This window comes from Anser brachyrhynchus (genome assembly GCF_964034855.1).
Source record: "Anser brachyrhynchus genome assembly, chromosome: 15".
NCBI classification, from domain to species: domain Eukaryota; kingdom Metazoa; phylum Chordata; class Aves; order Anseriformes; family Anatidae; genus Anser; species Anser brachyrhynchus.
Genome location: NC_137733.1, coordinates 13,041,580 through 13,056,412, shown reverse-complemented (window position 1 = coordinate 13,056,412; position 14,833 = coordinate 13,041,580). Strand labels below are relative to the sequence as shown.

At 49.2% G+C, this 14,833-nt stretch overlaps 1 protein-coding gene across 14 annotated transcripts in view; it reads right to left on the bottom strand.

Moving 5' to 3' along the window:
• CHST12 (carbohydrate sulfotransferase 12) overlaps positions 1–11,170 on the bottom strand; it is a 54,990-nt gene extending 43,820 nt beyond the window's left edge. For 2 of the 14 annotated variants that reach the window (XM_080556174.1, XM_080556179.1), the window contains exon 1: positions 3,338–3,523. The gene's annotated coding sequence lies outside the window, so the exon portion shown is untranslated. The other 12 variants (XR_013939594.1, XR_013939595.1, XR_013939596.1 and 9 more) reach the window with 12 other exon arrangements.
• Positions 11,171–14,833: the final 3,663 nt, after the last annotated feature.

The window sequence follows — 14,833 nt, the reverse complement described above, 5'->3', positions numbered from 1 at the left end:
CGGTTTGTCCCAAAAGACATAAAACGCAGAAGTGAAGGTTTGGGGTTTTTCCACCCTGGTGTATTTATTTACATTTTGGAGGTGGAGATTGCCAGAAATTCAGCGTAGCTGTAGCCTGCCACGTGGTTTCACGCTGCAACACCAAACACTGTGTTTCTTCGAGTCAGGCTCTTATTCTACATGTTAAAAGGAGCTGGAAGAACTGTGCAGACATAACACACAGTACCCTGCAGAGCAAGAAGCAGGTATTACTCAGCAGTAATTCCTTGCATTTATCTAGTTAAGGCTGAGCATGGGTCAGATCTAAGAAGAATCACCCAGAGAGATGAGTGCAGAGTTAAGGAAGGGGAAAATTATATACGTACGTCAGCACTTCAGGCCAAGCATCTCGGTCCAACAGCAGAAGATAATGGAGTGATGCTGCCAAGCCTGCTGCTTGGCACATTCCTGGCTTTGCATTTTGCCTGAATCTGTTCTTGCTTTTGAGACACTTTGCTGCTCAGGACAGGGAATGCTTCCTATTCTGTATGAATACGGTACCCACTGCGCACAAAATCCCTAACGTACTGGGTTTCCAACATTGCTTGAGACCTTGGGGGTAGCTGGAATACAGCAAGTCTGGAAAGCTGCAAAGAGCATCCCTTTTTTGCCATCCCCATACCCCGCAGCTTCCACAGCTTTAGGCTGCGCAGCAGCCTGCCAGCATTCCTGCGAAGCTGTCCCAGCCCAGCGCAGACAGATCACCCTCGTGGCGCTGATGGAAGCGAGCAAGGCGCTGTGTGTGGCACGGCAGGCACACACATTCCTTTGGGAAAACGGAAGGATGCTCTTCGTTAAAGCCACCGTGGTCACATAGCTTTACCCAGCACACCCCAAGGGCTCGAGCCTGCTTTCCAGGACACAGCACGCAGGCCTGCCAGAGCATTCGGCTTTCCCAAGACACACAGCAGTGAGCAGCACAGAATCAAAATGACTCCGCTTCCATTGACTGTGTCAGTGCCAGAGAGCAACCCTGGAAAAGAACAATAACGCATCTTAATCTCTCCTCCTGAGAAAGCTGCTGCAGAACACAGAGTTACTCTGTTGACTACGATACATCCTCTTTCCGAGCACTTCATAAAAGACGCCAGATTGAAAGCACAAATTAGAGGTCTCTGAGCACATCAGAGGGAATGTGCCTTCATCCTCCCCTTGCCAGAATCAAAAGGAAAAGCCTCCAGGAGAAGCCAAGAATTTACATTCAAGTTTAACCCAAAGTCACCAGCCAACAAGAATGTGCACCGGGATGCACACAAAGCTGCTTCTGTGACACGATGCCGGCAAACTGGGAAGCAGACCAAGTGCTATAATCATCCTACACAGCCTCCTGAACAGCCATAACAGGATTATCTCCAACCTGAGCTTGGCCTGGGTGCGAACCAATGACTCTTCTCCCCATCCCAGGCCTGAAAAAGACACTGAGGTGCAAGGTCACTGCTCGCATCCTCTCCTATCACAAGCTGCCATGTCAAATACCTCTCTAGATTGCTCAAACTCCACTTTAAAACCAGAAATTGGGGGGGGGGGGGGGGGGGGGATGCATCCCCAGCACTCTTATTGCAAAAGCTATTGCAGATCCAGCTCCTCAAGGATTTGGAAACCTTACTTGCACTTCACAGCCAGTTTGCAATCGTTTGTTCTCAGGGCAAACGGCAGCTTAAGTAACCCCTGTCTCTTTCTTCCTGTCCTCTCTACAACATATCCGTGCAATGACTACATTCTCTCGCTGCCTCTCTTTGCAAAAGAAAGTAACTCCAGATCTGCTTGTTCCCTTGCTGGAGCAGTACGGGCTACAGAAAATAAAGAAGCTCATGTACATGTACATACTAGAGACAGTGGACATAATCCCACTCCTTTAACAGCAATGGTTTCTAAAGGACTGTGCCTCCAAAGGCTTCGGTGCAGCTTCCACCTCTTCTTGCTCTGTATTTTCCCAGGTTTGCCCTCCTCACAGCGCTCCTAGGTCCCTCTGAGGACTCACAGGGCACAGATCAGGCACTAAGCACCCGCTCACCTGCTCTAGAGCCCGTTCGTTAAAATGCAGGATGCTACAGGATGTCAGACAGCTTGTTCAGGCTTTGGCTGCCTCTGAAGGTAAAAAGGGGCGGAAGGAGAACTTTTAAAAACATACAAAAAAAAAAACACTTAAACCAACACTTCCCTTGCAGCACTTTCATTCACCAGCAGTCACTTGACCCACGCAGCCTTCTTTACCCACGTGCAGTGGCACACACCTGCTACTGGTTAGGCTCGGGCAGTAAGCAGGCTCCATCCAGAGCAGGAAAACCAAACTAACCTCTCTGTAGGTGCAGAAGAATGAGCTCCTCTCATCCATAACAAACGCTCAATGCGCTAAGAACCAGAAAAGAATTTCACGCACTTGGCCATCACTCAGTAAATTGCTTCTCCACAGCTTTCCAGTGTCTAGTGCCCTTTGCAAACGAGGGAAGTTTTAACTCATGTAGTATCATTCACTATTTACACATGTGCGCACTGTAAGCCAAAGAAAAAGCGCTTGCATTGTGTGTTTTACCCCAGCTTAACACATATACGCTAGAGACCAGCAAAAGACATCTTAATCAAGGTAGCTGTGCCAGCGCCTTCCCTCCCATCACCGCCACAAAGCCCGGTTTGTACAGCCTTGGCAGCGCCGGTCTCCTCTTTTTCAACACCCACCCTGGGAAGTTGTCCCCATAGCCATCCCTCTACGCCTTCCAGCAGGAAACACCCCGAACGCAGCACGTTCTCTGCATCTGTCGTGAGCCTGAAGCCCTCCCACGGCTCCTGGCCTTACCACCTGGGGAAGAGTCCGCGCGAGCCCCGGTGCCTGCAGCCCGCGCCAACACAAACCTGGAACAGTTGTGGCGCGTCAACAGCAGCTCCCTGCAACTCACCCCATCCGCATCTGCCTTGGGAACGCTTCATTAAAGCGCAGCCTTCTGCTGCTCGTGGTTCAGCTCTGAAGCTTTCCTCTTTTCAAGTTCAAAAGCGATTAGTGATGTTACGGGCTGCCCGTGCTGGGCAAGCGATGCAAAGCCACGCACCGACCGACGGTGGAAGCCGCTCCCCCAAGGGCACCGCTCCCAGCCTGTGCTCCTGGGGCTGCCCACAGGGCAGGAGGCGGCGGGTCCCGAGGCGGCCGGGACTCGGGGCAGAGCCCCGGGGGGAACCGGGGCAGAGCCCGAGGGGCAGCAGAGGGGCCGGCACCCGGACAGGAGCCGCCTCAGCCCCACACAGACCCGAGCTCGGGGGAGGAGGGGGGCACCGAGGGGAAGGATAACGGGGCCGTGCGCCCTACCTGCTGCCCGGGGGGGGGGGGCGCTGAAGGAGAGCGGGGGCTGCTGCTGGCGGCGGGCTGGAGTCACCGGAGGGCCCGTCCGTCTGTCTGCCCCTCTGTCCGTCCGTCTGCCCGTCCCGTCCCCCCCCCCGCAGGCACCGAGCCCCGCGCCCTGAGCCCGGCCCGCCCCGCCGTGGGCGGCTCCGCGCTCACCTCCGCCCGGGCGGCGGCGGCGGCAGCGCCTTCCTCCTCCTCCTCCTCCTCCTCCTCCTCCTCCCCCTCCTCCCGCAGCCCGGCCCCGTCCCGGTGCCGCCGCCGCCGCCTCTCGCGAGACGCCGGGCACCGGGGGTCCCCCCGCAGGGCCGCGGCGCAGGCGCCGCCCCGCCCGCAGCCCTCAGGGCCCGGAGCAGGCCTGGCCTGGGGGGACGCCCCTGAGGGAAGGGCTCTCGGCTCCCCCTCAGCGCTCTCCGAAACGTGGCCGCGTTGCCAGCTCGTCCTGACGGGCAGGGAGAGGCTGCGGGAGATCTGTTAACCGGGGGGTTGCCTTTGGCTTGGTCGCAGGCAGCGCGCCCGTGTGTTTGGGCGTACGGGGGATGGAGAAAGGAAAGAAGCCTCTCCAGTGCCTGCCCCAGTGACAGGACGGGGACGGAAGCAGCCAGTGATGGATGTGACGGCAGTAATCCTCGTCCCGACGTGAACACAGCATCCTGAGACATCCGTGTGTGCTGGAGCTCAGGCTTACATACAGCCACTTGAAGCTATTTGAGGGGAGAAAGAAACTATGCGGCTTTTTGGGTTCTGTCCCACTAGGCCCTTAGAGGAGCAGGGTGTAGCTGAGGCACAGCACAGCTAGAAGGTGCTGCCTGAAAAGCCCAGAGCAGTTTAAACGCCCTTTTCTACTCCTACGCTTTGTGACCGAGAAGAATCAAAGCCTCGGAAAAGGAGCAGGGCCCTGCTTTGCGCAGGAGGTGGGTCTGGGGCGCGGGCTGGAGCCTCAGTTACAGCAGTTCTCCAAGCTGCAAAGGATATTTACACATTCCACCTCTGAGATCTCAATGGCCAAGTTTTACATGTATTAACATAGGCTTAAATATATAGGTTTTACAAACAGGAAAATTAGCACATCATTAGTCCCGTGCGCTTTACAACAGTCATGGCAAATTATCAAACTGCTGTTACGCAACCTCCGTATAGAGATGGAGCCTCAAAGCTGTGCATTAGACTCAAATGTCCGGGTCTCTGCTTGAAATAGCTCTGAACACTGCAGCTTTTCATAGTGATTCAGCCCAAAGGTATTTAGTGGAGATGTATGCACTTGGAAAACTCGCTTTTCCTTCACTTTTGGTCCTTCAGTGCCTGCAGGTCACGTGAGGTCTTGTAAATAGCGGCTTGGCTCGAGACTCGCTGGCCCAGGTTTGTTTTACACACACACTGTGCTTATTTTATCTGTCTGCCATTTTTTTATATCTTTGTTTATGTGAAATAGATAAGCAAACGGACAAGTTTTCCTGACCTTTCTGTTTTGCAATTGCACCTCTTCCTGCTTCTTCCTGTTTAATTAGGGAAATCAGCTGCCTTCTTATGGCAGCTTATGCACTTGTATTGCATCCCACTTCAGCAGTTTAAGGCATTTTATAAATACAAGTAAATTAAGTTTCCTTAGCCCTGGAGTGAATTACCCCTCATCTTCTGAACAGGTAGCAAAGCAAGAGGCACAGAGGGATAGGGAAGGTGACCGGTGTCACAGCAAGTGAGAAAGAGCATGTAGGAGAATTCTTTGTGAGTGCTGCAGCTGTAAAAATGTTCTTGAACCATTTGTGAAGTGCATGAACCTAGCTGAGATTGTCGTCTTAGACACTTTGGCAGACCCAGGGGAAAGCACTTTATTTGTAACATCTTTAAAAAGTAGGAATCCACTTAAAAAATAAAAATATAAAAATAGTCCCTTATGGAGAAGACTGCTGGCTGGAGACATTTTTTTTCCAAACATAAAAGCATTCCTGCCATTGACCTCCAGGCTACCTCTTGTCAGGGTCTTCACCTATCACCACACTGCTTGTCCCCACTGCAGTCCGATCTGAAATGCTGTTTAGGTGGAAAAGAGCTTAGAGCAGTGTCTGGCTGCTCTCACAGCCAAACATCTGCTCACCCAAACAGCATTCCAGGCGTGCATTGCACCTCCCCACCTCACAGCAACACACGGGGACAGCAGGGGAGAAAGACGAAGCTATTTCTCAGGCATTTACATTTGGTTTGAATAATCAGGCAGCCTTTTGGGTGCTTGGGTGGTATCCACACCTTTGCCCTGGGAAAAAGTCAGCTTGGGCTCCACGCTGACATCTGGGAGGAGAGCACTGCTGGGAAAATGCGATTGTCCTCTTCTCTTGGACTCTGTTTACACCTTAGTTGTCTTTAATTAAAGCTAACAGCTACAGCACGCAGTACAGAAGAAAGACTTGTGGTAGGAGTATAGAAAAAGTCATGTACAAATGTAAGGTCCCTCTCTGCTAACCTTCCCTCTGCGTTTCAGCATCGCAACACAAGCTAAAATGGATTTTAAGGCATGCTACCCCTGCACCCACTTCCCCTACTTCCGACAGTCCCCAGACTGCAATCCCTTAGGGCCAGGGGCAGTCCTGCTCCCCTGGTGACTTTTGTCCAGTCCTCTGCTCGTTCCCCACGCGGATGACAAGCTGCTGCTTTTGGCGGCTGCTGGCACCATCTGCAGGCCCTGCACAGGAGGGAAGTGAAGAACCCGACCAAGTTTCTCCGCTTTGGTTTGAGTCTCATTACTGGTCAGAAAGGGAAGAGGCAGACTGCCGTGGGCTCAGCAGAGGTGAGATCTGCAAAGGCCCAAGATTTGCACGTAGTTGTCTCGAAAATTTCCCAAGGCAACACATTCAGTAGAAGCAGTGCATTGTCACATGGCTAATTCAGATTAAATTTTATTCTTCAAGCGTGGATTAAACTAGGATTATGAACACCTCTGAACATGTTATTTTCTCTTCCTAAAAGGTTTTTTTTGGCTAAGAGCTTGACAGAGTGTAACTCATTCTGGAATATTGCCAATCTCATCTGTTGGAAAAAAAAAAAAAGAAAGGCTTCAGACTTGGCTGTAAAACACACACCCGTGTGACTGCTTTCCCAAGTGGACAGTTTGTGTTGCATTTACAGCTCTTCAGGTTCAGACTGTAACAGAGCAAGTGCTGAAGAATATCCTAGTGCCTCTTGAGCCAGCTGCCTGATATTTCAGGTACTCACCCTCGATTTGCTTCTGTAGGACCCATCCTTTGACAGGCAGAGTTGCTCTACTGAGCGATGCGCACAGGAGCATCATCTTCTGGCAGCACTGGTGGTGGAGTCCCCTCTACCAAAAACAGGGAGAACTTCTTTGTGATTGCAACAGAGCTGATGCAGGGTGTCAACCAGCAGCTCTTCTTTGGCCCCTACCTGAATGGGGGCTGTTAGGAAACTCAACCTTTGTGGTTACTCACAGCCTTCGACTGATGGAAGAGCCCTAGCTCGGCGCAGGTGGTTCTCACAAGCTTTGTCTGTGCTGGCGCTTAAGGGAGCCCCATGCTTAGGTTTTGAGATCTGAAAGACACCAAGTTGAATTAACCTCAGTGGTAAAGTCTCTCGCCTCCAATCATTGCCATGTTGTACCAAAAAGATTCCCTTTACACCTGACTTTGGTTATTTCGGCAGGCGGCCAAGGGAATTACAAAAGAATACAAATATTTAACTTATTTCTTCATGCGATTGGTACTGTGTTTCTCTTTATGTAAAAATCACCCTAGCTCCACTGTGCCCGTGCCTCCTGCTCAATCTATTCCCACCAGAAAGAAACACAGAGGATGTGCCCTGTGGAGGTTTGGTTTGAGAGAGCGAGACCTTCTCTTTCTGGCTGCCCTCACAGCAGGGATCTCCCAGTCCCTCAGTGCTCACCTGGCTGGGGAGCACAGCTGGCCCCCAGCTGCAGGCTCTGGCAGCAGACTCCTGATACGCTGACTTTCATCTGACTTTCGGGGTGAATTGGCCCCTGGACACCTCATTTTGAGCAAATCCTCCTCACATAAGGCAGCTGGGGAGATTTCACTTCCAGGGTCTCTGTGTTGGGCCGTGGAACAGCGACTGGCTGGGATGAGGGAGACGCTTTTGGTGTTGGTAGCAATTCCTTCAGGGTCTCCAGACTCCGAACAGCAGCAAGGTGTGCAGCTGGCTTTTTCCTGCAGGAGTCTAGAGAGGTGGGGGAATGCAGCCCGGGAGTCATCTGGCCTGCAGCAACACCAGCTGGTTTCCACTACATACAAGACAGCTCAGTATTTGCTTTTCATCCAAAGCTCCTATACTTTTTCCCTTCAAAGCACTTACAAACGTTCAGAAGACAGTGTTATTTGCCTGCAGCTCCTGTTGCCAAGCTCAAGCTCATGGGCTCTGCAGAGGAGCCTTAGCACCTCCTGCTGATAATCCCTGCTGATTTGTCTGCGTAAAAGCCCCTCCGTCTGGGCAGCTTTTTCCTTGGCGTTTTCCAAGTGCTGCTCTGGCTTTGACTGTAGGAGAGAGGGGTTTGTCAAGGCAGCTCAGCTTCTTGGGATAACAAAGGCATCTTAGCAAATCTCTGCTGTGTCCTTTATGCTGAGATTAAAGTAACATCTACATGAAGTATTTTGCTTACTCTAGCAGCAGCCACCATGTTTCAGTCAGGGCAGATACAGCTAGAGGCAGAGATCTTGCACAGAGGAGCAAACAAACTTTATTAGTTACCAAAAAAACGATAACCAGAAGCAATTACCAAAACAGTGAACACCAAGTGATTTTTATCTTCAAAATATCCCTGCCAGGGGAATATGGGAAGAATTAGCTCTCCCATGGACAAGCTCAGACAGAGGATTTGGGATTTTCCTTCACCCTAAACACCACAGGGATGGAGGCAGGATGCAAACATCAATGTTCTCATTCTGTTCCTTCAGCAGCCCAAGGAGCCCAGCTGCGATACGAGTGCCACGCTGCATTTACAGTGCTAGTCCTAAGCCATGGGAATCCCGGAGTTAGGTTGCTGCCATCCTGCCCCAAGCACTGCTGGGCAGAGGTCGGCCTTCTGGGCATCTTCACCTCCGCACCACTCCGGGACCCAGCCGCCCAGTCACCGTGTCACAAGGCATTTCTTCATGGGAATCCTCTTGCTTCTGCCATCTCTTGAGTTTAATCATGTGCTTAAGAAATCTATTGTGTCTGCATGTGATTATATTATTAGCAATGAACAGTTTTCATCGTTACTGCTTTTGTGAGTATTAGGAGGATGCTGCATTGTAGGGACATCTCTTCCCCCTTTCTACCCACCAAAAAGATATCAGGTTTCTGTCCTTGTTGTCCAGAAATAACCTTGGGAATTGGTAGCAGAGGCTTCATATTTCATCCGTCAGAGAACTTGACTATTTTTCTTTTATTCCTTGCCAGATTCCCTGACAAAAAGGAACAATCCCTGGGGCAGAACAATCAATATTTTAAAAGCTTTGCCCTGCCTCCCTCGTGACTTTTTAAAATGTGTCACAATGGGCCACACAACCGAGTGCCGAGTCCTGATGCAGTGTCGGTGCCTGTGATGATGCAAGCTACAAACTCCTTGCTTCTCCGTAACAAAGCACACTTCTCTGTAAGAGTCAGGACTTTCAACAGCAAATACCACCCCTTGGTATCAAAGCTCTTCTTCTCAGGGGCAGGTTTGTGAAATTTATTGCATTTTAGTGTTGGGGAAGATGGTGAAAAGATCGAACGTGTTGTCCCTGATTGAATTCTGGGAAGTTCCCAAAAGGCAACAGAGAAAAGAGAGGGACCTTGTGTCCACAGGGAAAACACGGAGGGATCCATAAAGAGTGAAAACCCTGCGTAGATCATTGCTCATCTTCCTTCACCCCGCAAGACTCCTCCTTTAATTCCTCCTTTCTGCAGGTCCTCGGTTCCTCTCCCAGCACCAGCAGTCCCCACTGGGACCTCCCCCATATGTTGCCCTCCAAATTGCTCTCGTCCATCCATCATTTGTTGTGTTCTGCACCTGGGACCATACCAGGCACATCATCCTCTGCCTTTCCATTAATCTGCCCCCTTGTTTTGTCCCTCATATTCCTCTTCCCATCCACCACCCTCGCAATTCGCTTTCAGCTGTTCCCTTCATTTGTTTGCCTTCTCCTCTCCCACTTTGTATCACTCGTACTGTGCCTCTGCTCCATCCCGCACCAACCCCCTGAAGTCTGCTCTCCCTTCACCCACTGCACCCTCCTTTTCCTCGTCGCTTTTAAACTCCAGCCCCTCTCCCCTGTGAGTTGTTTGCTCATTTACCTGCCTTGATGCTTTCAGCTTGACAGGCATAGCTCAAGGTCATTCACAGTTCTTCAAAGGAGGTGCTGGCAGGGCTGACGTGTGCAATCAGGCGGTCCTGCCATTGCCCCCTAACGAGTCCTGGGGGGATGCGACAGCGCCGTGGTTAGCACAGGGTGATGGGGGCAACGGGGCTCGCTGCTCGGTGGTAATGCCGCGGCTGGGCACCCTGCGAGCAGTTCATTGAGATTCTAGCAGAGAATCCCAATTAGGAGTGAAGGAAGTGCTGGTAAAAGACCATTCATTAGGCCCTCGTTCCGTCAACAGCAAAATCAATAACTAATTAACTTTTTACCAAAAAGAAAAAGAATTTTTGCAAGAAAATCACCATTTCTGAAGAAATGCTGGCAGCTTCTCAATTCTGCCTGCAACAGAAGCCTTCCGTTTTTCTCCATCCCTTCTCCTCCCCGCCATCCGCTAGAAAACACATCTGTCAGGCAGCGACAGGGGTAGCTCAGCACCGAGCCTTGAGGAAAGGTTCGTAAACAAAGTTGTAAAGGATCCATAAAATAACCAGTGTAGCAAAAACCGTGCCCACGACCTTTCTGATTTCCTAAGGGAGAGACGACTTATGACAGCACCATCACTCTCAGTCACTCTTCCTCCTGCCCCAATAACACCCAAATTTAGTGGCCAATTTCAGCCAAACCTTACAGAAGAGATGAAACACTCAAAGGCTGTAAGTTTATAGAAATAACTGGTCACCTGTCAAGCCCTGACTCTGCAGCAAAGTCCACTCAAGACCCCGAAGGAGTGTTCCAAGCCAGACAAGGACGGCACATGGAGACGTTCAAGGACCATCTCTTGAGCACTGATTTGGGCAGTAATACCAGCAACGAGCACACCAAGCTCCTCGTCAACCTGCAGTGGACAATACCTTCAAAAACCACATGAGTTTGCTGTCTTGAAAATCGACAAACTGGGTGCAGCTCCGCCCCTTCTCACCCAAAGCCTTGATGCAGTTCCCCAGAGCCAGCAGCAAGTGGCTGATGTGGGCTCCTTCCTTCCTTCACTCCCTTACCCTGGCTCTGGGTCTGGTTGGAGGTTGGGAAGGGTGGGGGACAGAGGGACAACTCACGCTTCACAATGGTGGCCCTGCTCTTGGGGAACACATGCAGCATCACCTGGGTCAAGATTTAGATGTCAAAGCAATGTCTCCAGTAAAGCCAACTGGAAAGCGTGGGATCAAACCCTATGCCAAGGCACAGGGCTGCTGGTAAGAGTAAGCACTCCTCCTGCAAAAGATGACCCAGCTCCAACCTCTCAGTTCTTAAAGGATAGCTATTCAATCTCTTCTAAAGATGATTTCTGAAATTAAAATGCATAGCTGCACCACGCCAAAATTCCTGGTCTCAACAGAAGTATTGGTTATTTAAAATCTCTCCCCCAAATCACCTCTCTAAGCTCCAGTGTTTCCTCCCTCCCCAAGAGGCCAGCTGCTTTATTTTCCACCCACCAGCATCCCTCTGTTCTGCTGGTACCGGGCGGGTTTTCCCTCAGAGGGCCCAGCTGATCCCTAACTGCACTCAGCTGTGAAACGTGCTGCTGCTTTTTCAGACCTGAAAAAGGCGGCACCCAAAAGCTGAGTTACTTTTTTCCAAGTAACACTTGTTCACCTAATAAAATATATTAATATATTGATAGTGCTAATGTTAAATTGGTATTAATAATCGATGTTAACAGTAATAAAAAAAAACATGCCAAGACTTTTATTTATTTTTAGGTTGCTTGAGCTACCAACTACTGCTCTAAAGCAACAGAGGAGCACAGAGTGCTGGTTTCCCCAGGGCTGAGGGTGCCACGCAGGATGCCAGCGAATCCAGCCTCATCTCGCCACAAGCTGCTGAGCTCCAGCCATGCCTGGCTGTCCTTTCTGACCCTGCCACCTGGGCTTGGGGCATTCAAAAGGTGCTTTGTACAGCTGCATCTATTCTCCCAGCCTCAATTTCCACTGCTACTCAGACACCCTCATCTCCTCTTCCTTTTTAATGGTAAGATTTGTCTCCACTGATTCCATCCTAATTAAGTGACTCTTCAGACTTTGGGAAGCTTTGCTATTGGTTTAGCATTTAAGGAAGATCCACACTTCCTCATGAGAACAGGATTTTAATGCCTCAATCTCATCCCCACAGTAAGCAGATAATTAGCAATATAACTCCCTTTGGTTTGTCCAGATGTATTTTGTTCACCTGGAGCAGTGCAGCTACAGGGAGGACTTTACCTGTTGGACCATATGAAGAGAAATGGTTGCACTGTAGCCAGAAATGACTCCTCCTATCAGGCTTTTGGTCATGGACACATAATTCTTCCTAAATCTTTCAAAAAAGCATAAACTTACAGTCAGGCACTACAGCTGTCCAAATAATCTATATCTAATTGCATTCCCCATGATTTTCTCAGTAAGTTTTACAAGTTTCCTGGGCTTTGGAACAATTTGTGAACGATTTGAATACTGACACATCAAAATAAGCAGAAAAGCACAGAGGTTTATTGAATTTTCTAAACACAAGCAAGATGCAAGAGCTTACTAAAATAGAGGGGTTTATATTTGTTTTCTTGGACTCTGAACATGGAATGCTTAGTTTATTTTTTATGAATGCTGAAGAAGGGAGCAAATTCACTCCTTGACCTTCTCCTTTCTATTGAGAAGTGCCAGTGGGCCTCCAAAAATACGCCTTGTGTAGCATGGAAGGGTGCTACGCTGGAGGTTCACATGAAAGAAAATGGAATCTGAATTGCTTGTGAGAAGTAAGGCTGCAGTCACGCTATGGTGATCACAAAACGCAGATGCTGATTAAACCCTCACGCTGCACCTTACAGCTGGCTGCAAAGCACAGCTCGGTCGGGGCACTACCACATCAGCCTGTAAAACAAGAGGCACGAGAAAGAAGAGTGTGGGCAAGAGAGCTGAACAGCATGGCAATGACCTTGCTGGCTGGAGACCTCAGACCAAGCTCTTCGTCTCCGCTCATGTGCGCTGCACCACGGCAGTCCCAGCACGGGAGGGAGAGGCAGAATGAGCGCTGTGAATCTCCCTGTGCTTTTTTTCCCTTTTGGGATGTTCAGTTTCTACTCATCTGCCAAAAGCATTCATCTAAGCAGAGAAAAAAATGTGAACGTTAAGCCTTTTGGTTTAAAAAAAAAAAAGGGGGGGGGGATGTTAGCTGGGTTGCTCTGTGATTAAAAACCATATCAAATACAAGTGTTTTTTCCCAGGATCAAGTAGGCCAATGTCATCAGCATCTTTGCTGGGATTCATCAGAACAATTATCTGTTACAAAACTAAGTCAGAATAAGAACATTTATGTCTGGGTTTAGTTAACAGCCTGCCTGGATTTCCTACAGCACCATCACCATATCACCAAGGCATCTCTTAATAAAAGGAATGTGGCACTACGGGTTTACACAGAAAACACACTTACATGCAGAATGCTGGGGCTGAAAAGCTTTGTTCTGCAACTGAGTTCACAGCACCCAGCTAAATCCCATGCAGGCAGGGGGGCACGGGACCTCCGCTCCACTTTCAGCCAGGATTCAGACAGAGGAACTGTGACAGAATTAAATCATTTGGGAATAAAAGCGCCTGAAGTCACCTTCCAAAGCCTCTCCTGCAGAAGGGCTGATAGAAATTTCTGCGCTGCTGAAGGACCGAGATGTCATCCGTTTGTGGCTCTCACTAGGGGAAAAACAAAGGTGGGAGAGGAGTTGCGCCAGGTTACAGAACTGGTTCTGTTTCTCTTCAGCCCCTTGGGATCTGTTTTGGTACATAAATATCATAGCACGTAATTACAGCATAGAAGGGTATTCTTTCTCCTCCACTGATATGGCTCAGGAGATGTTCAGGACTCGAGGGAAGGGACAGAGAACCCTGTGCCTTGTTCTCCAGAACAGTGTGCCCTCAGGTGAATAGATCATTAGATAAGCAATTAGAGCATAGACCGACTACCGCTTGTTCAGAATTACTGCTTTGGTGTGCCAGCCATGGCAAAGAGTCAAGTCTCTAGGACATGTGCCCATAAGAAATGCCAAGACTTTGATCGAGCTCTATTTATTTGCATTTCCTAACAGGTATCTCTAGTTTGATCTGCAAGTTTTCAACTGCCAGAACCGTATTTGTTCCTCTTTTGTTTTCACTAGTCCTTAAGAACTGAAAAAATCCAAGAGCAGGCACCGAGAGAAGCCCAGGTTTGTGCTCAGCAGCAGCCGCTGCCTGCACAAGGAGGGCTGGCACAACCTCGTGCACAAACCAGCGTGGCACCAAGAGCAGCACCTGGGGAACGCACTCAGCCTGTTTGCTTCAGAAACTCGGTCTGTAACACTTTCTGACACCTTTGATTCAGCCTTTGCAGTGTAAAGGCTGGACCTGATGCTTAGGGACATGGTTTAGTGGGTAACATTGGTGATGGTTGGACCAGGTGATCTTGAGGGGCTTTTCCAACCTTAATTCTATGTCCAAATGTTGCTTGCAGCATGCACACACGTGCAAAAGTCCCTCTCTGCCAGCTCCATGAAAGTCTGTTTTTGTGAGGCTTAGGCAGCGATCTGGGGCTAGCACCTTGTCTAGCCAGCACCGCTCTAAAAGCATAGATCTGCTGCTGCTGCATCAAAACATAAGACAACAACAGAGTTGGTTTTGATTTAGGATCAATAAGCAGATAGAAGCAGCTCTAAATAAGTTATGCTGGGAGTAAAAATAGCAGAGAACGTGATGTAATCCAAAACACGGCAAGAAATCTAAGTACTTCAAACACCCAGTCAATTAATTTGCTTTCATAATACATTTATTTGTATTATTAAGAGAAACTCATTTTCATGGATTAAATTTACTCAGACTAACATAATTCACATTTCCTTCCCAGATTTCTATTAGAGAAAATAGATCTCAAGGCAGATGGTTCGAGTCTGAATAAGCTGTATAAAAATAAAGCTGATGTCCTTGTGAGGTTAATGACTGCTGAGAAAAAAAACAAAAGGCATTTCTCCAGTAATGTGCTAAACAAAAATTACATTTGTAAGATAATCCATAAGGAGGAAAGAGATTCCTGCTCTTTGCTTCTCAGAGCTGCTATCATTTGAATATTGCGCAGAGATATTACAAAATCAGCATGTACTCAGAAAGGGTTCAGAGAAAGATCAGATGAA